This window comes from Macaca nemestrina, chromosome 13 (genome assembly GCF_043159975.1).
Source record: "Macaca nemestrina isolate mMacNem1 chromosome 13, mMacNem.hap1, whole genome shotgun sequence".
NCBI lineage: Eukaryota > Metazoa > Chordata > Mammalia > Primates > Cercopithecidae > Macaca > Macaca nemestrina.
The window spans coordinates 58193359-58217762 of record NC_092137.1 but is presented as its reverse complement, the minus strand read 5'-3'; the positions used below and the strand labels follow the sequence as shown (position 1 = coordinate 58217762).

The following is a 24404-nucleotide window of genomic DNA, read 5'->3' as shown; positions in this document are numbered from 1 at the left end:
TGATACATATTATATACATTATAAAAATGTACATTCTGTGTATATAAATATAAATGTATATATTCATTTTATATGCCCTTTGTCATTTGTAATTATTCCATCTTCCCTCCCATACTCAAATAAACCTAAGATTCTGGACCTTAGCTACAGAAAGTGGAATATAGCATTATATGAAAAAAAATAGGTTATGGGAGGGAAACTGAAATTGAAACACATCCATACCAAGGGATCAATGGAATTCTTTTATAGCGAAGCTGAAAGACCTCGGCATATGGACAGAAAACATGTTTGAAGCTATAAGGTGGACAATGGGGCTACCAAATCAAAGCAAGGGTGCTCCAAAGGCAGAATAAGAGGAGAGATTTCTTAAGCTGCTTAAGCATAGCCTCAGCTGACTCCAATACAAGAAATCATCCCAAAGCTTTTGTTTCTGTGATTTCCTCAGTTTTTCTGTTTTAGATTTCATTTATTTTTGATTTGATATTTACTATTTCCTTTCTCTTCATTTCCTTAGGACTTCTGGAAGTATTGTTTCTAAATTCTTGAAATAAAGTTTAATTCATTTAATTTTTGATTCCTTTTTTTAATAAAAGTTGTGCATAAGATGTGAATTTACTTTTGATGCAGCTTTAGTTCTACTCCAAAAACTTAGATATATAAATAATCCTAATATCATAATTCTTCTAAATTGTTATTTTTTAAAATTAAAGGTGTAAATAAAATAACAACTAAATTTATAATTTATTTTCTCCTTGATCTGCAGTTAGGCAAATGCATTTAAAGTTTTCAGTGTTTGATTTCCAAAACCATTTTTAAACTTATATTTATCTTCTTACAATTAAAAAAAAATTGATTTCTTCAAATGGAAGATGAAAATCGTATGTGTTGCTTTGTCTACTTTATTAGTTCCCAATACATTATCCATCCCCTCTTTGTCATCTTCATCTTTGTTATGTTGATCCCCTCTTTTTCTTTTTAACAAGTATTTCTTTATAATTTTTGTCTCTTATGTTTAATTTTTAGGTCCATTTATCACAATTATTTAGGCTAGCATTTCCCAATTCGTGACTCCCCCAAAACACTCTATTTTATAATATATTAATAAGTGTTTTGAAAAAAAATCTTTGATGGTAAGGGAAGCCTGTCAATGAGGCTTGCCTGAGGTAAGCACAATTATATTGACATCTTTATTTTAAAAGAGATTTTAAAGAGAGATTAATATAATCATAAATATTGTGGCTTGTCTTCAGGAAGTTGCATTATGCAAACTTTCTCAAAATTGTTTGACTATGGAGTCAATTTGTCCTAGAATATTTTTTAACATTCCATGAAGTTGATGTTTTTGTAACAGAACAACATTGCTTTGGGCTTATTTCTAGATTTTTAACTAATATCGATGCTCACTGCCAGTCAAACTTCCAATTTCTTTCTCACTATTCAGTTTTTAGTTTTGATTTATCTCCTGGTGATGTGGAGCAAATTTTTATATTTCTCTGTGTGAAAAATTACAAAATGGTATATTCTCTGATACATGGATAATCTTAAAACAGCATTCACATACTAACAATAATAACGACAACTTGCTTGGGTATAAAAATCCTTGAGTCATCATAACTGTTTTCTTTCAAGGTACTACAAATGTTTATTTTCTTTTAGCATTCTGAGACCAATTTAGCTGTTGTTCCTCTGATATGAGTCTAGCCTTACACTAAGGAATCAAGCATTTCACTAGAATATGTTTTGATAAGTATCTATTTTTTCCTAAGTCATGGTGAGCCTCTTCCATGTCTAGATTCAGCATTTTTTTGGATGAGAGATGCTTTCTTCTGCACCTTGATTACTTAACTTTGGATTTCCTCTTATTTTTATTATTTATAGCTCATATGTTTATTCTTTTTCCATAGTTTTCTTTCTCTCGTGATTTACAATACTTTATCTTTTTCTTCAGCATACTAAAGGTACTTTTTTTATGTTTGTTCTACACACTGATAATTCAATTTTTTTGCAGTTTCAGGCTGGCTCTTCCGGTGCTTCTGAGATTTACTGAGATTTAGCTACCACAGTTTTATTTTGGGGCAATTGCTTCCTATAATGTTTTTTCTCTTCTTGTTTTAATCTTTGTTTATTATTTAATCTTATCTCATGTATAATTTATCTCAGTATGGCAGGTCCTACTTGTATAGAGATAATGTTCTTTTACATGCTGGGACACTTTTCCCCTTCTTTTTTGTTAATTTTAAGTTTCGTATTTGTTTTCTGGCTCACCCTTGAATGAAGAAATGTGTTGCTTCCTGTGGTGAACCAATCAGAATAGGTAGATTTTTTTTTTCTAATTCCCTTTTAATCTATTCCTGGTCAAATTCTTAGTACTGATCCTTCAAATATTCTTATTTGTTTAATAAAAAGCCCATCATAGAATTTTAGAGCAGAAAATAACTATACAAATCATCTAGCCCACTTCTCCTTCTTCTATAGATAAGTTCCTGAGATCCAGGAAGGATAATTGCTTAAGTTCTCTAGCCTTAGCAATGGTAGAACAAAACACTAGAATGTAGGTCAGGTACCTTTGTACTATATCAACTGCCTCACACAAGATTTTTGTTTTCTTATATTTTTATTTTCTATGATTTATTGAAAAGCTTTAAAAGCTGAGATTGAGAAAGAAAACTAGCTTTTTTCTCCCTAAGGGTGATTAAATTAGTACTGAATATTAAAAACCACCCTTGTAAATTGTTGGCTTAATCTTCTGATGTGTTTAAAAAAAAAACAGAACGCAAACTACATGAGATTACATACTTATTATTATTATTATATTTTAAGTTCTAGGGTACATGTGTAGAACATGCATGTTTGTTACATAGCTATACATGTACCATGGTGATTTGCTGCACCCATCAACCCATCATCTACATTAGGTATTTCTCCTAATGCTATCCCTCCCCTAGCCTCCCACACACCGACAGACCCTGGTGTGTGATGTTCCCCTCCCTGTGTCCATGTGTTCTCATTGTTTAATTCCCGCTTGCGAGTGAGAATGTGCAGTGTTTGGTTTTCTGTTCTTGCGTTACTTTGATAATACCATTTATATCAGTGAACAAATTGAGGATATAACTTATTTATCTAGGATGAATATGTAAAAACTTCCCCATGTAATCTCTGAATTTTAAACATAGACACCTAAATAATTTCTCTCAAACCCAACATTTCTACTAGACTCTCTCCTGCTGATCACATGCTGATCCTTCCCATAGACCTTCACTACTCTCTGGTTCACTGCTAACCGTTCTATTGGGATAAGTAAAAAGTTCGTGAATGAATCTTTTGGGTCACTTTTTATTAGTCAGTATACATTTAATATTTCCATAGTTTCTTGGAAGATTTTTGTTCCTGAAAAACTTCCATAAACTAGTAACTCTCTCTTAAAAAAAAATTCTAAAGGATTGATAACTATTATTTTATTTTGTATCTGTTTTTATTTTGTTAAGTTTCCAGAATTATTCGACCTTCACTTATTTGCCTTGTTTTTTCTGAAAAGCTTTTGTACATATATTTAATACTTTCTACAATTATTTGATTAGATAATGGAGTAAGCAACTTCTAAAATTTCTTGTGAGTTGTCACCGAAAAAGAGCCATAGATAATAATATTGTTTATAGAATACAATTTTTAATTTGGAACTGGACATATGCTAAGTGAACCAAACTGGAAGTCAATCCTTAGGAGTTGTAAACTCAAAAACAAAAACATAACAGCTTATTACCTATATACTTACTTCCCTTTTACCTGTCTCATGATACTGAACAAATTATGTAGCTGGTCATATAGGGAAGCTAAGTTGGTCAAAGTGACCACAATGTGACTACTAACTTGTTTGCTGCTTGCCGTTGATCCTGTATTCCTCAGCTGCAACCCAACCCACTGTGTGCAAATCATCCATTTGGCTCATCACAATGCCCATGGGCCTTGGGAGGCAAGGGAAACCTGTACAAGACGGTAGAATGATGACATGCTTTCTGTTTGCTGAGTGTGAGTAATAAACTGTCTTGCTCTGGTGTAGTAAGTCTTGTTGTCTACTTCTGGCATCTATGGAGTGGTAGCAGGTTCACTCCTTGCCATCCTTTGTGAGGCTGGAGTTTTTCCCTGACAAAGAGGTTAAAGCTTCTGAATGTATGTCTGTTATTTTAACTTGAGATAACTTGAAAATACTTCAAAAAGAAGTGAAAGATTGCAGTCCTTGGTGAGATATAAAGGATTGTATAACAATAATGCATACATCTTAATGTACTTTTCATCAATGAAATTAGTGAATCCATTCATGTATGCTATACAAGAGTATGACCAATGAAGTCTGGCTGGTCACAATGCTGACAGGGTCTCTATATTGGATCACTTGAGTCTGGGGTCTGGACCTCAGCCTTGGAATTTCGTGAAATGAATGTTGTCATATGCTGAAAATGAGGTAGCCTCTCATGGATGAAGTTAGTCTAATAAAGGTCATGTTTAAATCAGAAATACAGTTTATTAATTTTTTTTTTTTTTTTTTTTTTTTAGACGGAGTCTCACGCTGTTGCCCAGGCTGGAGTGCAGTGGCGCGATCTCGGCTCACTGCAAGCTCCGCCTCCCGGGTTCCCGCCATTCTCCTGCCTCAGCCTCCTGAGTAGCTGGGACTACAGGCGCCCGCCACCGCGCCCGGCTGATTTTTTTTTTGTATTTTTAGTAGAGACGGGGTTTCACTGTGGTCTCGATCTCCTGACCTTGTGATCCGCCCGCCTCGGCCTCCCAAAGTGCTGGGATTACAGGCTTGAGCCACCGCGCCCGGCCAGTTTATTAATTTTTAATGAGAGATACTCTTTCTAGATAAAATAATGGAAGTATTCACTAAGCAAGAAAAGCTCCCTCCGCCTTATCAAGAAGCAAATTCATAATCAAAAGACTGCTTTGTATGATCAGAATCAGAGTCGAGACCGATGGTAATAAGTGAGGCTTGATGAAGCAGCCCTGTCTTTCTTCTCCAGTGCTGTGGTTACTCTGGTTCTTATACATTATTGACTGGCACATTGCCAACTTTCAAATTTCTGGTTCCTATTCTACACTTCTAATGCCTTCTATTCCTGTTTACCTGATACATTGTTTTTCTTGAATGTGTTATTATAACAGATTTAGCTATTTTCCCATGAATGTATTTTTTGAAAGAACCTGACCAGAAAAATATTTCCAGGTCTCACCCTCACCTGTAGAGGTCTTCAGGCTTTTTAAGATGACTTTGTAAACCCAATCTAACATTTGTTTGTTTATTTCATTGTATAATGATCAGTTTTCAAGGTAACCTAATGCCAAATAATACAGTATATACCTATGATTGAGTATATGCATAATGTCCCAACTTAATGTTAGGTATATCTGTTTACAATCACATATAAATGGTCCAGAGTTTATTTATGTATTTAACAAATATGTATTTTGCATCTACTGTGTGATTAATGCTTTTATAAGTGCTGGTGATATAGTGATTAGACAGTCAAGGTTTCCACCTTCATGTAACACTTCACATTATAGTGACAGTTTTTTTTTTTTTTGAGATGGAGTCTCATTCTGTCACCCAGGCTAGAGTGCAGTGGTGCGATATTGACTCACTGCAACTTTCGCCTCTCAAGTAGCTGGGACTGCAGGTGCGTGCCACCACAACTGGCTAATTTTTGTATTTTTAGTAGAGACTGGGTTTCACCATATTGGCCAGGCTGCTCTCCCAACTTCTGACCTCAGGTGATCTGCCCACCTCAACCTCCCACAGTGCTAGGATTACAGGTGTGAGCCACCTCGCCTGGTCTATAGTGACAGTTACCGAGTATGAACATACATTTGGCTCTTGAACAACACAGTTTTGCACTTCATGAGTCCACTTATACATGGATTTTTTTCAATACAAATTGCTTTGAGTGTACTTGCCTTTCCTGTCTCCCCTTCTACCTCCTCCATCTCTTCCACCTCCACCACTCTGAGACAGCAAGACCAATCCCTCCTCTTCCTACTCCTCTTCAGTCTACTCAACGTGAAGATGATGAGGATGAAAACCTTTATGATGATCCATGTTCACTTAACGAATAGTAAATATATTTTCTCTACCTTATGATTTTCTTAATAATATTTTTCTTTTCTCTAGCTTACTTTACTGTAAGAATACAGTATATAATACATATAATATATGAAATCTGTTTTAGTTGACTGCTTATGTTATCAGTTAGGCTTCCAGTCAACAGTAGGTTATTAGTTTCTAAGTTTTGGGGGAGTCAAAAGTTATATGTGGATTTTCAACCTACTGTGTGGGGGGAGGGGGGAGGGGGCTAGCTCCCTGACCCTCATCTTTGTTTGAGGCTGAATCATATATTTATAGCATAATTTCAGATAGTAATAAGCTTAGGAAGAAAAATGAAGCCAAGTAAAAACTGAAGAAAGATAAAGGTGGCTATTTTAGATGGTATCATGACAGTGTAAATGGTTCTTGGAGCACTAAAGACTACAATGGGAATGTCATTAAACAAACAGATGTATTTGCAAATTCTCTTATATCCAATTTGATCATAAAAACATTGTAATAACTGTAATGTAAATATGCAACATCAGTCAGCAAATCTTGTATTCACTTATCTTTGTGATACAGACATTACTATTGATTGGTTATAAAAAGAAAATATAAAAATGTTTATTCAAAGGCAGTCAATATGTAAATACTTTGAAGGCACTGTTAATGGGACTGATACTTGAATGTGTGATTAAATGGAGTGGATGCTATAGAAATTCAGACAATGTTCAGAAATTCTCAAACTTCAGTTAGTATATTAGTCTTTTGTTCTTTCATAAGCCACAAAAAGCATGCAGCATACGGTAATGTGTCGAGAATTTTTTAAAAAATCCTATTTATGTGTATAAGTTCACATAAGATGTATCTTCCTTTGCGTATTATATAATAATGCTAAAATATGAGGTCATTTAAGGATTTGCCAAACATGGTAAAAGAAATATATTTGCAGTTTTTACATTAGGATACAATTATGCTTTGGAAAAGTACTATTGCCTAAATACATCTTGAAAATATGCTTTTGAGAAGGAATGAATAGCACACAAATTCTGATTTCTTTTAAGTCATCTTGAAAAACAGACTACAGACACGAGCTGAGCTTTAATAAAATGCTAATTAGGAGTGCATGCTACAATTTGAATGGTGGCTATATAAAATGTACAGAAATAACAGTAGAGGACGGGTGTCTGGCTTTGGGGAACTACCTGTGATATCTAGGTGCTACTCCTTTGATGGCATGACTCTAAAACCTCTAGTGCTGCCAGGGACTTTGATATTATCTATTCAAACTCTCAATTTGCAGAAGAGGAACTAAGGTGTAGCATGGGTAAATGACTTGTTCAAATCCCGTAGCAAGCTGGCCATTACTGGTGATTTGGTGCCACACCTTTTGTCCCATGCTGCCTCTCATCCCTCATCCCCTCCCATTCGATTTTCCACCATTTTGTTGAACTTCACAGCACAAAGGCTTAGAAAGAAAGTGCAATTCACAGGTGTAAATTATCCTTTTGTTTGCTAGTTCCTCCAGCGAAATACTTTGAAGAAGAAAACGATGACAGTAAAATGAAAAATGAGGTTTAGGAATTTTATTTATCCATCTTTTTCTTATGTTTCTGCCATAAGAAATTTTAAAAATTCATAAACGTGAATAAGATGATATCAGACATAGAGACTGGAAATACCCCATGTTCTTACTTATAGATTGGAGCTAAACGCTGAGTACACATGGACTTAAAGAAGGAAGCAACAGACACAGGGGCCTACTTGAAGATGGAGGGAGGGAGGAGGCAGAGGATCGAAAAACTACCTATCAAGTACTACGCTTACTACCTAGGTGATTAAATAATCTCTACACCAAGCTTCTGTGACATACAATTTACCTATATAACAAACCTGCACATGTACCCTCAACCTAAAATAAGAGTTAAAAAACAAAAAAAGAAATAGAGGTTGGGAGGAGAGGATTGGGGCAGTGTTGGTCAGACAAGGAAGAAAAGGTGAAAAGGGGTCTGCCGGACCCTGAGGTTGATCATAGTTCGTTGCCCACTAATTCTCTCTCTGGGAGTTTATTTTTCTTTTCTGAATTTGAAAAGGAAAATATTAACCATTCTGGGTCTTCCTTTCCTTATCTGTAGGATGAAGAGGGTTGACTAACCTCTGAAGTCCTTTCTAGTCTCACTAATCAAGGACTGGATATGTACTCAGCCTTTTGGAAATGTTATTGGAAGATACACAGAATACTGGTTTTTTTTGTTTGTTTTGGAGACAATGTCTCACTCTGTTGCCCAGGTTGGAATGCAGTGATGCAATCAAGGCTTAGTATAGCCTCAACCTCTTGGGCTCAAACGATACTCCCACTTCAGCCTCCCAAGTTGCTGGGACTACAGGCATTCGCCATCATGCCCAACTAATTTTTGTCTATTTTGTAGAGACAGGGTTTCACCATGATGCCCAGGCTGTGTGTCTAACTTCTGGACTCAAGCAATCTTCCTGTCTCAGCCTCTCAAACTGCTGGGATTAGAGGCGTGAGCCACTGCCCACAGCCCACACATAATTCTTGACTGAGCCTCTATCAATGCTGTCTATGTACAACTGGAAAGTATTGATGTCTGTGTCCAAGTAGATATAAAGCTATCCTTGCTGGTCAGTTAATAAGTCAGTTAATTTGGAATTACAGTCAACTATTGATTAGCCAGAGTAGTAAGTGGAGGGGGAGTGGGTACAGTGAGAGACAGCATAGATGACCACAAATCCTATGTGAAACAAGCCCTTGTTTTCAATTATCAGTACAGCATGGTGGTTAGTAGCATGCAGTTAGTCTTGTGTTTAAAACCCAAATCTACACTTCCTAGCTGTGTGACTCTTATCAATGCCTGTAAGGGCTTACATTATATATATTTTTTCTTACTATATCTGTGACTTAATGTCTTGCCTCATCCTCCTGTTCTCACTTTTTTCTCTTGCTCTGCTGTGGTCAGGCCAAGCATGCTCTCATCTCAGGGGGTTTGCATAGGCTGCTTCTCCCTGGACAGCCCTTCCTCCTTCCCTGGACAGATAACTGCATGAAGCATCACTCTTCTCTTTCCAATTTTCTTCATATGTCACCTTTTTAGGGAAACTATCCTGGCTATGCTAAAGATAATGACAGAAATCCAACTATTTGTATTCTTACCTTACTTAATGTTTCTTTATAGTTACTTCCTGAGATATTATTAATACATATGTATTTTTGTTTGTTTGTCTTTTGTCTGTTCACGTAAGGAAGTAAACTCTTTGATGACATCCTTGTGTCTATTTTTACCATTTCCATATCACCAGGGTCTAAAACAATGCCTTCACACAGTAACTGTTCAGTACATATTTGTTGAGTAAATGCATGCTACCCAGTGGAAGAGCTGGTAACAGAAATGGTTACATGTTTCTCCTCTGGGAAGAAAGACTGGTGATAATGGAGGAGGGCAGGGCCCTTACTTCCCATCTGTTACGTTTGTTTTTACCCTGTGCATATTACACTCGTTATAAATTATTTTGAAGAGATTATGGCTGGATCCTGGTCTAAAATATGCCACCACACTATGCACATTTAATCTGTATTTAATTTCATTTCTTCCACTTCAATCTACTTTGCTTCTGATCATAAATGGAAATGAGCCAGCAGAAAGGAGATGGCATCTATCCACCCTGTATGTGTGTGGGAGTTCACTGTTCTGGAACCTGAACGCCATGAACCCTCACTAATGACCATAGATATGAACCTAGGAAAATACTTGTAAATGAATTAATTGAAATGATACACATTAAAAATGTTGCTAATGTGAATGTGAATGCAAATACAAGTAGATACAATCAATTTAAGTGAATGCACCAGACCATTCACGTGGCCACAATTTCTCAAGCCCCACTAACTTCAAATATTTTCTGTATCTGGCTAGCTTTATTTATGTCTCTTCAGCGGTTTGCCTTAGTGTGGAAGAACCGTATTAGAAGAAAAGACTGATGACATGGTGAGCAACACTGGAGGTGGGGGTTGGAGTATAACATGTGACAAATTAACTTCTCCCTGATTGTTATCTCTGGCAGGTGTTTTGTCTTCCAATATGAAGTATGTAAAAAAATATTCAGATCTGCACTCTGTTTGGTTGTATGATATTAGAGACATGAAAAACAGACAACCAATTAAAGAACACCTTTACACAAGGGCACGGAAGCATTTATATCAGTGAAAAAGAGAAAAATGCCTTTGCTTTTCTCCCCCCCGCCCCCGTTACCACCTCCCCCACCCCCAACAGACACACACACCTCTCCCTCACACATCTAATTCACACACACACACCCATGCACACACATCCCAATTTCTCACCCCAGGGCTTGGATGATCAATGCTCAGACTCGGCCTTGCTCCTGCTGAAGTCACAAGTGAGTTCTAACAAACCCCCCTCTAAGACTGCCTCCTATCGCCTGCTCTTCAGGACATGAGGAACACATCCACTGAAAACCATGTTTTCTTTGCATCCTAACTAAAACAGCATTAAAGGGGGAAATGGGAATTCAGCTCTGCCAGCTACAGTATCTCTCCTATCAGTTCACCAATAAGGCCTGGTAGGGACCTGCCGAGCCTCTGGATAAATTGTATTTTCCAAGGGTTAATTAAGCTGTCTTGAGCTTCTGCATGAAGAGGAACAAACTGGCACTTGCAGCGCTTTCTGAAACCTGCTGTCGACATTACAGTCCCTGCTGCTTTTAGCTATATCGATCCGATGCCTGACCTGTGAAATCCTTGATGGCTGCTAACACTAGAAGCTTACTGGAGCTTTCCAAGGGAGCTTCGGGACAGCTTGTGTAGTCAGGTACAATTACCTATCCCTCCAGGAGAGCCAATTAGTTCACAAAGAGCTGGAGCAGAACAAATGTTTTGTATGTGATTTAGAATCCTAAAAAAGAAAAGGAAAAAAAGAGAAAAAAAGGCTTTGTTCTGTCTGATTCTTTTGTTCCTAATTTTATGATTATTGTTCGATTCACAGTGGTCCTCACATTTCCTCACATGTTTCTGAAAGAATGTTAAGAACATGATAAACCAGATTTACAGTCTTCTCTCTTTAAACTATGAAAATTGCCTTGTGCTATTTAAGACCCAGTTTCTGGACTAATTGTATGAACTCAAAGATAGAAAACCCAAGTTTGTTCTACTTTCTGCGTTTCAGAAACTTTTCTTCTAAATGATACAATAAATTTTAGTCATAGTGAATTGCTCCCAAAAAATAGGATGAATGGCAATGACTCCTGCCTCTTAGTTTTGCAGGTAGAATGTAAAAATAAGAGATTCCTAGATAGAAATACGCTACACATATCCAGGCCTATATTAACATTAGCAAGATTGGTTTTTAAGTACAGCTAAACTTTACAGACTGTCAACTAATACTGTAGTGGCCTTTGAATACAAGCAATGACACAACTGATCTACATCTGTATGCCCTGAGTCCAAGACTGTTTCCCCAATAATAAATATCAGTGTTACTGAGATATTCACATTCCCTTGACCATTTTCCTTTTTGACCAATGATATTAATTTATGAACTAACCATAGGATGTGGTCTGTTCATTGAATACATTAAAAAATTTTATTCTGAATACTATCTAAATCATGCAGGGATCAATAATTAGCTCTTAAAACATAATGGAGCAGTAGAATTAACTGCACATGAAATTTAATGTACTCAAATATCGAATAAACATCAAAATGAGGGAAAAATAAAAATCAGTTATTATTTTTAATGATAGAAAACAAAAAACATGGTTTTGAATCTTCCAGTAAATACAATCACATATATGTGATATATATCATATGATACATATGTGTGTGTATATATGCACATACACACATATATGCATATAACTGTGTGGTAGCTATCAAACTAACTGGGACCAGATGCCTCGGTACCAGCTTAGAAGAGGCTTCTATTTCTTTTTCTGGAAAGAAGTACAATGAAGCTGTTAAAAAGGTTTCATTATATTTTAAGTAATCTAAGTAAAAGTAGTTTCTTGACCTAAATTAGAGTCACAAGTTCAAAGACATTAAAAACAAAACATAACAAAAATATCAGTCAGTTGTGTCTTACTTTAGCTCCTCTTAGTAAAATCTGATTTTATTAATTTATAATAAAATGATAATTGCACAAGGAGAAGTAAGGACCTAATATGGACCTGAGGTAGGGGAACTAGAGGCCTCCATACATGGGGGTAGAAGGCAGGAACCCAGATGTATGTCAATGCCTGAGTGCCTGAGATCCTCCTGTGTCCTGAGAAGGTCTGATGTTTGTCTCATGGACACAGTCAGTGTCAGTGAAAGTAGATTCACTTTGCCTCAACCTCTCTATATGAGGGAATAACTGCACAGCCTCAGTCTTTTGTTGTTCTATTTGTAAAATGGATGGGGAATTTGGCAGCAATGATAGTCTACTGTTTCAAATGCTTTCCTCTCTCCCTTGTTAATGTCAGGTAGTGTTGAGAAGACTCCAGTTAGGGTGAGATAGTTCATTCCATTTGTGGTTTTATATATATATATAATATATTATTTATATATAAATACATAAATTTATATAATATATAGTATATATGTCTACATATACTTTTAAATATATATGTATATATGTCCACATATACTTTTGTTGGTTAGAAAATACATGTTTTGAAAATGAGATCAAAAACATAAGATTTTAATTCCTCTGGAGTCCTCAGTTTATTGCATGATCACTGATCACAGCCTTATCCAATCTAGGTGATTTTTACATGTTACAAGTTATGCTCTGAGAAAGCATGGGGTAGGTAATGCAAATCCTTCACTATCACTGGAAACGCAATCTAACGCTGGTTTCAGTAGTATGACCCTGAAATATGAGCTACATGGTACTTATTTATTTTTCAAAATGTATCTTTTTACAAGAGATAATTTAAAGCACCAATGAGAATTATTTGAGTTAGTAAAAATTTAGTAAATTCTTCCTCAATGTATAAATAGGTCTTCTGAATAGATTATAGCTTTTGTTCTACTTCAATTATAAGAGATTATCATCAAAAGTGAGCCTGGAACCTGCAGATATGAATTAAAGACCATCAATAAACCTTCCTATTTTTTTTTCTCACCTCCTCTATTGAGTCTTGTAGTAAGAGGGAAAATAGTTTCCTAAGGATTCAAGTTGAAAGCTTTCAATCTGTTTAACAGTATAAAGTACATGATCATCTGATTTTTGTAAATTGTAAGAGGACTTAGAGCTACGTGCTGAAGATACAAATGAGATCCCAAACTATATTTGCATGTTTGAAATATAAATGTCCATGATATTTAATACAGTGGCAGACATTTTAAAACTGTGTTTTAATAAGGAAGTAGCAAGTTAGTGAAACCTGGAGACTCTTCTGAAAGCTTCATTTCTAAAATATCAAGAATATTCTTCCTATTGAAAAATTGCTGCTGATATTTGTACAATGCCTACTTTCTTCTCCAAATAAGGCATAAATAATCCATGCTTTTGCCCTCCGAGACATGCCTATAATTCTAACTAAGTATGGTTCTTCATATGAAGACCTAAAGAAGAGAAAGAATGGATTCCCCAAACTTAATATATGTAGTGTTCAAATGAGAAAGTGAATAAAGCCTCAAATCCAAACATAGAAAAAGAGAATTAAAGAACCACATAGAGGGGAGAGTGCTTGTACAAGTCTAAATGTTTACTGCTTCACAGTCCATTAGGACTGGAAGAAGGCTTAGTGCAAAACGAATGAATACTATTATTTTATTTTATATTTTATAGTATTTTTCAGATAGGGTCTCACTCTGTTACTTAGGCTGGAATGCAGTCTCATGATCACAGGTAACAGCAGCCTCTAACTTCTGGGCTCAAGCAATCCTCCTGCCTCAGCCTCCCAAGTAACTAGTACTACAGGCATGCATTACCATACCCAGCAAATTTTTTATTTTTTCTTTTGTAGAGGTGGAGCCTTGCTATGTTGCCCAGGCTGGTTTTGAATTCCTGGCCTCAAGCAATCCTCCGTCCTTGGCCTCCCAAAGCAGCATTAGCCACCTCACCTGGCCCGAATACTATTTTAAATGCTGCAGGGTGCTTATTTCTTTTATAAATCTATTGTTATACGTTGAACATATTGGAATGTATTTATTATTAACAGTGAAAATAGGACACTTTTAGTTTCAAGTTAATTTCTACATTAATCCAAATTCATCTCTAATGCAATCTTCCTAATGGTGAAAAACTCACCAAAAGGATATCTGTCCTTATACCCAAAATAAAATTTTTACTTTTTGCTAAATTATAGTCATAGTATTTCTAATGTGCAAAAATTCTCATTGCTAATCTCTCACAGTAAACTTTTTTTTTTTTAAATTTAATTCTCAGTTCTGGAGGATACATGTGCAGGATGTGTGGGTTTTTTCCATAGGTAAACGTGTATGGTGGTGGTTTGCTGCACCTATCAACCCATGAACTGGGTATTAAGCCTTGCATTTTTTTAAATAGAGATTTTTTTTGATAATTTGTAGTCTGGTAGTCTATGGGAAAATTAACTGTTTTATTCTGTTGTGCCTCCGGTTGTTCAGCACTTTCAGATTTTGCTGTCAATTATATTCCATCTGCATTATATCTTCCAAAATTCAGCAAATCTGATAATACTTTTTAATGTTTTCTAATGTAACTCCTGATCTACTCTCATTTTTATATTTTGCTAACATTATCAATGGGATTTAGGGAGTGGGTAGAGATACATTTATGTGTTTGCATATATTTAGATTTATGTGTTTGCATATATTTATAGAAATTTCACATTTGACACATCTTTATATTCTGGATATATAGGCCTCTTATAATATACATCATTATTTTTCATGGTGTCAAAGATTGCATTATGTAGTGTTTAAGACTCTATGATGGTATTAAATTAATCTTGTTCAAATAATTTTAATTGAAGTTTACTTTGTTCAGGAGACAATGTTGAGATGATGCTCTTCATTTCTTTCCTCATATCTTCTATCCTATTCTAGGCCATAAGATGTTCTTCACCAATTCTTATAGGCTGTCTCTCTTACCCCATGTCCCAGTTTTGGTAAATATACCATAAACATTATTTAATAGTTCATGATATCTATGCTTTATACTTAATTGGGGGAAAATATCAAGTTAATTTAACATCTCTAATAATCCACATAATTTCCAGACATAAACAATGCACAGTTTCTTTTTCCTGTGAGATTCTATCTTTCCATGTTGCTGACTTCTGTGTAAAAATTGGTGGCACTATCAGTAGGCAATGTCTTACCTTTTCTCCCCGACTAGTGATAATAAATTCACCCTTACATACTGAGAATTACCTTTCAAGTTCCATCAGGCTCATGATTTTAAAATGTACGGGTGAGCCTGGGTGTATGCATACTATGATTAGGAAATTGACCCTATAATCTAGTATCATCATCGACATCATCATATAGCAACACTCTGAACTTGGTAACACTAAGTGCAAAGATGAGAGAAACCTTATACTTTTAGTGTATTTAGTTTTAGGAACTTTTTTATTTCCTAAAAGATGTAACTTAGCTTAAGAAAAAAATTTACTACATATTGAAAATTCAGCTTTTGCAGAATAGAAGAAAGAAAACATTAGACTGGTAGGAGTCAAGAAACAATGTGTTGAGTTGAGTCTGGTGCTAATTGAATGGTTTTGAGGAGGGCAGTTAGCCTATCTGGACCTTTGTTGCCTCATATTTAATCTGAAGGGGTTGGATGAGGTGATATTTACTTCTCCTTGCATACAATTTCCACTGTATAGAACTCAGTGTGAATAGAATCAAATCCATAATGAGGTCATATGGATTACTTTCTTCAGTGGCTTAAGATTTCTAGATGATTTGGGGAAAAATACGTATTGCATAATACTTCTTGTCTAGTGTTGAAAAGCCCACTAAATGCAAGTCTATGACGCGAAGCCCTCAAATTAGTAAGAAGTAAATAAAAGATGGAAGAAATATAAATATGTAGAGTCAAATAGTAAATTTACCAAGGGGCTACAGTGTTCTAAACACTGAAACAAGTGCTGGAATGTTGGGAGGACATGGTGGTGCGATGGGGGAGAATATAACATGGGAAAAGAAGTTTTGCCATGGAAAGACCGAATTCAAGCTGTTATCTTAAGTAATATTATCTGTTGTTAACTCTTTTTGTGATACTATTTTATTCAGTTTTTTTGAATAACCTTTTTACTTATAAAAATTTCAGATAATATAATAATATCAGTTGCTGTTAATTTCTTTGTAATGCACAAAGGATGGAATATAGAGTCAGAAGGACTTTTTTTTCCCCTCTCTTCATTCTGGGCCTCTTAGTGGAAATATCTTCCTCTGATAGCATGGCCATGAATATGTTACTCTTCATAGCTCACTTTAAAAAAATCTATAAATGAGAATTATATTTAACTTTCCTACATCACAGAAATAGTGTGAAAACAAGTAAATGACTGTATGTAAAAGATGAATATGGGAACTATAATAAATACCTTAATATGCAGAAAAGTGTTTAAGTATGTAACTGCAGTTCTAATATTTTTTCACAATTTAATAACAATTGCCATTTTTTGTGGGATATATGCAAAGTGATTACCCTTTTTTCATTACTGGAACTACCTAGTTCATTCCTGGGCTAATGAATCAAAAGAAAAATGCCCTATCAATAGTTAGAATCTGTATTATAGACATGAAACAATGAGGAAAGTGGTGGCAAATCCATCACAAAGATATGTTAAGACAAATGCTCAAAATGAGCTTAGATGGAGAAAAAGTGCATTACAATCAAGACAAAAGTAACAGCACCAATTCCAACAAATCAGATAAGAGCAAAAGTTATCTCTGTTTCTCCTTTATAAGCAGGTCAAAGCTGGCAACAGAGATGGGAAAATAAATTTTCTGGATCATCATCTTCTGAAGTTTTGAAAAAAGGAATATTCTGCTCCCTCTTCTCCTCCTCACCTTTTTGTCTTTAAGACTTCTAAACTCTGAGTTGCTTGGATATAATTTGCATGAAGTTATCATGGCCACACATCAGTCTGTTCTTGGGGAATGTAACAGACACGCATCATTCCATGACATCTGACAAGAAGCTCAGAAAATGAAGTTGGTGAAGGTATCATTGTCTTCTAAATCAAGGCCCAAATTGTCAGAAAAAGTGAAGGTGGCACATCCACAGTGAAATCCATGGCCAACTTTAGGCTTCAGTGGAGATGGCCCTGGCTTTCACCCAGAAGTCCTAGATTGGGTTGCAATTAACAATGCAATATTTAACATCACTCTATGTTTTTTTCATTTTCAGTTTCCTTATCTGTAGTAAAGATTAACACCTACTCTCTCTGTCACCTTAGGTTATTCTGAGAGGCAAATGAGATCATGAATCTGAGAATACTTACATAAATGTTACTTTAATTCACTTTTATGTATGTATCCTTGCTTTATGAACAATGTTTCTTCCAGGTAAGGATGTGTATGTTCAGGATATATACCTAGTAAAATTCCTGGTGCAGAGTATTTGTTAAATGTTTGTTAAATCTGAGTGAACTCAAAGCAACTTGGAAAAACCAGAGTTTGGAAGAAATAACAATGAAGCGAACCAAAATGTTAATTCCCTCTTTCATTTTTGTTATCTCCTTTCTTTCTTCTCTTTAATTTCTATTGAGATCTCTAAAAATGTGGAAGGTTTTACTTTTCAAAGGAGAAGCCATTGCATTTCCCTTCCCTTATGGGTATTATCAATTTCTCTCTGCCTTTATACAGGCAACCTTGGAGGTATTGTGGGTTTGTTTCCAGACCACCAAAATAAAGTGAGTCACACTAATTTTTGGTTTCCCAGTACATGTAAAAGTTATGTTTACATTATACTGTGTCTATTAAGTGTGCAATAGAATTATGTGTCTCTCTATATCTATATATATATGAATTAAGGTATAAATACATAGATACATATGTCTTAATTGAAAAATACTTGCTGAGTGTAGTGGTTCACATCAGTAATCTCAGCTACTCAGGAGGCTGTGCGGGAAGATCTCTTGAGGCTAGGAGTGCAACACCAGCTTGAGCAACATAGTGAGACCTCATCTCTTAAAAAAAAAAAAAAAGAAAGAAAGAAAAAAAAAGAAAAGAAAAAACTTATCTGGGCATGGTGGTATGCTTCTATAGTTTTAAGTACTTGGGAGGCTGATGTGGAAGGATTGCTTGAGCCCGGGAGTCTGAGGCTGCCATGAGCTATGATTGCCCCACTGCACTCCATCCTGGGCAACAGACAGAGACCACAACTCAGAAAAAAAATACTTTATTGCTTAAAAATGCTATCATCTGAGCCTTCAGCAAGTCATAATTGTTTTTCTGGTAGAGGGTCTTGCCTCAATGTGCATGACTGCTGATGATGACAGTGATAGTGTTGAAGATTAGTGTGTCTGTAGCAATTTCTTCAAATGAGACAAAGTTTGCAGCATCAATTGACTCTTCCTTTCATGAAAGATTTCTCTATGGCTTGTGAAGCAGTTTGATAGCATTTTACCTCTGGTAGAACTTTTTTCAAAATTAGAGTCAATCCTCTCACATCCTGCTGCTGCTTTATAAAATAAGTTTATGTGATATTCTAAATCCTTTGTTGTCATTTCAACAGTATTCACAGTATCTTCACTAGGAGTAGATACTATCTCAAGAAACCACTTTCTTTGCTCATCTACATGAAGCAATTCTTCATTTGCTCGATCATGAGATTGCAGCAATTCAGTCACATCTTCAGGCTGCACTTTAATTCTAGTTCTCTTGCTATTTCCACCACATCTGCCGTTACTTTCTCCACTGAAGTCTTAACCACCTCAAAGTCATTAATGAGGATTGGATCAACTTTTTCTAAAACTCATGTTAATATTGATATTTATTTTTACCTCTTCCCATGAATCACCAATGTTTGTTTATTTATTTATGTATTTAAGATGGAGTCTTGCTCTGTCACCAGGCTGGAATACATGGAGTGCAGTGGCGCAATCTTGGCTCACTACAACCTTCACCTCCCGGGTTCAAGTGATTTCCCTGCTTCAGCCTCCCGAGTAGCTGGGACTACAGGCACACACCACCACACCTGGCTAATTTTTTGTATTTTGGTAGAGATGGGATTTCACCATGTTGACCAGGATGGTCTTGATTTCCTGACCTCGTGATCCACCCGCCTTGGCCTCCCAAAGTGCGTGGATTTCAGGCATGAGCCACCACACCCAGCCAGATCACCAGTGTTCTTAAAGGCATCTAGAATGGAGAATCCTTTACAGAGGTTTTAAATTTATTTTCCCCAGATTCATCTGAAGAATCACTATCTATGACAGCTGTAGCATTAAGAAATGTATTTCTTAAATAATGACTTGAAATTTGAAATTACTCCTAGATCCATGAGCAGCAGAATGAATGTTATGTTAGCAGGCATGAAGACAACATTAATCTCCTTGTACATCTCCATTGAGTTCTTGGGTGACAAGGTGGATTGTCAATGAGCAGTAATATTGTGAAAGGAATCTTTTTCTCTAAGCAGTGGGTCTCAATAGTGGGCTTAAAATGTTCAGTGAACCACGCTGTAAAGAGCTGAGCTGACATCCAGACTGTTGTTCCATTTATAGAGCAGAGACAAAGCATATTCAGCATAATTCTTAAGGGCCCCAAGATTTGCTGAATGGTAAGTGAGCATTGGCTCTGACTTAAAATCACCAACGGCATTAGTCCATAACAAGAGTCATCTTGTACTTTGAAGTTTTGAAGCCAGGAATTGACCTTTTCTCTTTAGCTATGGAAGTCCTAGATGGCATTGTTTTTCAACAGAAGGCTGTTTTATCTACACTGAAAATCTATTGTTTATTGTAGCATCCTATATCAATAATGTTAGCTTTATCTGGATAATTTGCTATAACTTCCACATCAGCACTTGCTACTTCATCTTGCACTTTTATGTTAAACAGATGACTTCTTTCCTTAAATCTCATGAACTAACCTCTTCTAGGTTCAGATGTTTCTTCTACAGCTTCCTCACCTCTCTCAACATTCGTAGAATTGAAGAGAGTTCAGGTATTGCTCTTGATTAGGCTTTGGTAAGGGGATGTTGTGGCTAGTTTGATTTTCTATCCAGACCACTCAAACTTTCTTCTTAGCAATAAGATTGTTTCACATTCTTATCATTTGTGTGTTCACTGGAGTAGCACTTTTTAAATTTATTTCAAGAACTTTTCCTTTGCATTCACATCTTGGCTAACTGGTGCAAGAGGCCTAGCTTTCAATCTATCTGGGCTTTTGATATGCCTTCCTCATTAAGTTTAATCATTTCTAGCTTTTGATTTAAAGTGACAGACACATAACTCTTCCTTTCACTTGAAAGCTTAGAGGCCATTGTGGGGTTATTAATTGGCATAATTTCAATATTATTGCGTCTCAAGGAACAGAGAAGTCCAAGGAGGGGGAGAGAAATAGGAGAATGGCCAGTTGGTGGAGCATTAAAAACACACAACATTTATCAATTAAGTTTGCCACTTTATATAGGCGTGGTCCATGGTGTCCCAAAACAATTACAATAATGACCCTGATCACAGATCACCATAACAGACATAATGATAATAAAAAAGTTTGAAGTATTGTGACCATGACCAAAATGTGATACAGAGACAAATGAGGACATGCTGTTGGAAAAATGGCCCTAATAGACTTACTCTATGCAGGCTTGCCACAAAGCTTCAATTCATAAAAAACATAATAAAATGAAGTGCAATAAAACAGGATATGCCTGAATGTAACTTTTAAGCATTATCAGAGCCCTTCTATTTTTGCAGAAAATTGTTCTTGACACTACAATTCTTCCAGCTATTTTGAAATCCTTTTTTCTTCCTAAGAAATCTCAATTTATTGATTGTCTAGTTTAAAAGAACTACTTCTATTCCCGCCACCCCCCACCCCCACCACCACTCCCAACTTAATGTTTTGCAATTTTACGTTCATAATTTTACTCTACCCCAACTATTCTCAGTAGGGTCACCAATGAATTCCTTCTAGATAAATTCACAGCCCCTTTTCTAGCTTTACCTTAGTGGTACTTTCTACTGCATTTTACTTCATCAGCTTTCCTTTCTTCCTTGCTACCCTTTTCCACTTAACTTCAATGACACCATAATATCTTGCTTCTCAGACCTTTCAAAATACTCATTTTGTGTCTCTTTTTCAGGTTCTTTCTGCCTCTTTTCCCATTAATGGCTATTTTGGGGTTGCTCAACTATGCTTTCTCCTACTTCTCTCTGATCCTCACCTTACCCAGAAAGCTTATGTGGGCTTTATTATTACCACTACACAGATGGTATCCAAATCTTTCTTCTCTCTAAGAATGTTTCTTATTCTGATCAATGTGTCACTTAAATTTTTTTTTGCCAGCATTTAAAACCCACAAGTTAAGATATTTTATTCATTGGAGAGGAATAACTAGAGGCCATCTAAGGACCAGAAACAAGAAAAGCTCCTTTGAATTAACTGTCATATTATCAGGAACTAAATGTACATGCCTGCAGAACTGGATACAGCTAAAAATTTTCTTGAAGGCCACTGTTTAGCTTTGAAGATAAACAGAAATGGAAATTTAAATGCACTTGCCTTTCTTTCCTTCCTGCAAATGGCTTATAAATGGTATTGCACATCGTAGACACTGATGTGTTCAACTAAATAAATATAGCAACAGTTAATGAGGACAGAAATAAAATGTTAATTAGAAGTACTATATGGTGAAAAGCAGACTTTCCTAACTCCAGATCTCTACTTACATCACATTTCAGTGGTGGACATTTGACCAAGTAGTAACAAGATTAAGTAAGACAAAATCAGTTTGGTCAGTTTAAAAAGAGTAAGTATAGGGCTTTGAGTATAAAACATCCTTGCATAAATGATAATATTTTAAGTCTAGTTTGGGAACTTAAACCTTATGACCTCATTTGAGCATGGCTTTGGACACTAGAATTATGAGTTTGTGATGGGTCAGAATTTCTCTGAGAATACATTTTTCAGGAGAGAGTACTTAGAGGCTCAGCAATGCTTATTTATAAATCTGGTTTAACAGAATAGGAAAATATACTAAATGTGGAGAAATTGCTGAAGAGAAAGAGAGAGAAAAGGAAAAGTGTATAGGAATGTTATGAGAATGATACAATTTGAGCCCATCTCATTTGAATAATATAGAAGGGACTGACTTGACTCTCAATGCCAGTGAAAAATTTTGTTAGACTACCAGCATACAGGGCTATACCGGAAAGTGTGAGTCAGGCAACAGGTACACAACTGATACAATAGATATGTTTGCATCCTGAGATATATTTGCTGCCTGCTCTGGTAGGATCTGTGTTGAACTGAGTTACTAAATGATTTATATGTAGGAAGAAATTGAAAACTGTTCACAGTACCCTCTGGGTGGCTCTGTAGCCCAGGAGATGAGTAATTAATAAATGAAAGCATTTTCCACTCCCAGTGGTCTGCCATGTGTCAAGCTGGGCTATTGGAAAGACCAGGGGGGAAATTACCCTTAAGTTTCTGAGGTTAAGATGATTTCATGAAACATGTTCCTAGAGTATCTGTGTTATTGATTTTATATACACATTGTGTTCGCATGTGCATGTGTAAATTTAAAAAATTATTTGGTGCCCAACAACATATTACATACTAATACTAATCCAGGAATACTAATGTATTCCTGAAGGGAATCATTCTACAGAGTTGCATTTTTAAAATTTCTAGACCCACTTCTACTTGGTTCTTCAGAAAATCATGACCTCTTTAACTCTGGTTGTAGTTACTTACATATTAGACCATCTGTTTTTGTTTACTTAATAAATGTCAGTTCTCTGGCATTGATGAAGTAATGAGTTTTGGAAAGCTGCTGATACACGTTAAATTTTTGAAGAATTTACTTTAACTAACTGAGATTCTTTACTATGGGAACTTTTCTCATCATTGTGTAGATTGGTGCTCATCAGTGAAGTATAATCAAAATGGACCAAAAAAATTTTTTTGGCATATCTTCTGCTCTTCATGAAGACTTCTTCATGAAGATCAGACACTATTATTTGCAAATTTCCTCTGCCTCATCGATCAGTATACCAGGCTATAGTAAACTGGAGTTGATTAAATCTCTCGTGCATCCTCACTTCTATCACACACATATGATCTTGCCTTTGATATCATTACTGTAGTAAGCTAGCAAACGTCCAGAAAACTCATAAATTTGGTTGAACAGAAAGTACTGATGTTAGATTTCAGAATATAATTTAGAATTCTCTGTTTTTTTAATCAAGTCTACAATAATTTTAATTGTTTGATGTCTTCTTGAATATCCTAAAATACTGAATCTCAAATTTGACCTATGAAATACCAATTGATTGATAATCAGGATTCTTTTAATGGGGGAAGCCAAATCGATAAATGGAATTTCTTTCTCTTGTTCTGGTAGTAAATGACAATGCAATGTAATCTTAAAGACTCTTTAAATGTACTAACTCCCATCTTTTATTTAGTAAACTGCAAAGTTACTAAAATTTGTACTTTAATAGTACAAATTTCATATTTAATATTAAGGGTTTGAATCAGAATTGTACTAAGAGATCTTTTTGCTGCATAATACGTGCAATTGTTACAAATGCTCGTGGCATGTAAACACTTATAAAAAGTTGAAATTTCCAAAAATAACAGAAGAGACAGTTGTCCTGAGTTGTTCATGGCTTCTCATAGCTGATTTTTTATTTTTAAATTACTTAATAATAAAACATAGTTTTATTATAATCACTGTGTTTTGGTGAAAGTTGTCTGGTTAACTCTAGATTTTGTAGTGATACATATTGTAATCAGTATTTTAGACCTATATCTAGACTTTAAGACATATATGTGTTAGATTTTGGATATAAATAAATTATTCCTCTTCTAATGCAAATGTATGTATAACCTTGCAAAATATATAGATAATACTTGCTTGTAGAATGATACTTCTTTGTTAATACCGAATTCTATTCGGTAGTGGACCTTAGGGTCTTTTGCTCCTCTTAAGTTGGTCTAAATATATTAAGAACTACTATTTTAAATCATTCATTATAATAACTTGTATCACTTTGTCAAATCACTATTTACATGTCTTACTTAAGTTGCTTCTTTCTATTTTATACTAACCTTTCTCCTCCTGTGATATTGATGAATAGTTATAGCTATGGATGCAACCAGCAAGGAATAATTTTGGTGCTAGTAAGCCTACATATT

General features: G+C 35.5%; 1 long non-coding RNA gene across 3 annotated transcripts in view; it reads left to right on the top strand.

The window, feature by feature from the left end:
- The first annotated feature begins 8427 nt into the window (after window positions 1-8427).
- Window positions 8428-24404, top strand: part of LOC105465078 (uncharacterized) — a 32250-nt gene continuing 16273 nt past the window's right edge. For 2 of the 3 annotated variants that reach the window (XR_011611308.1, XR_977267.3), the window contains exons 1-2: window positions 8428-8719; window positions 10009-10080. This is a non-coding gene — a long non-coding RNA (uncharacterized lncRNA). Of the gene's footprint in view, window positions 8720-10008; window positions 10081-10441; window positions 11022-24404 lie in introns of those variants that run through there. The other variant, XR_011611307.1, reaches the window with a different exon arrangement.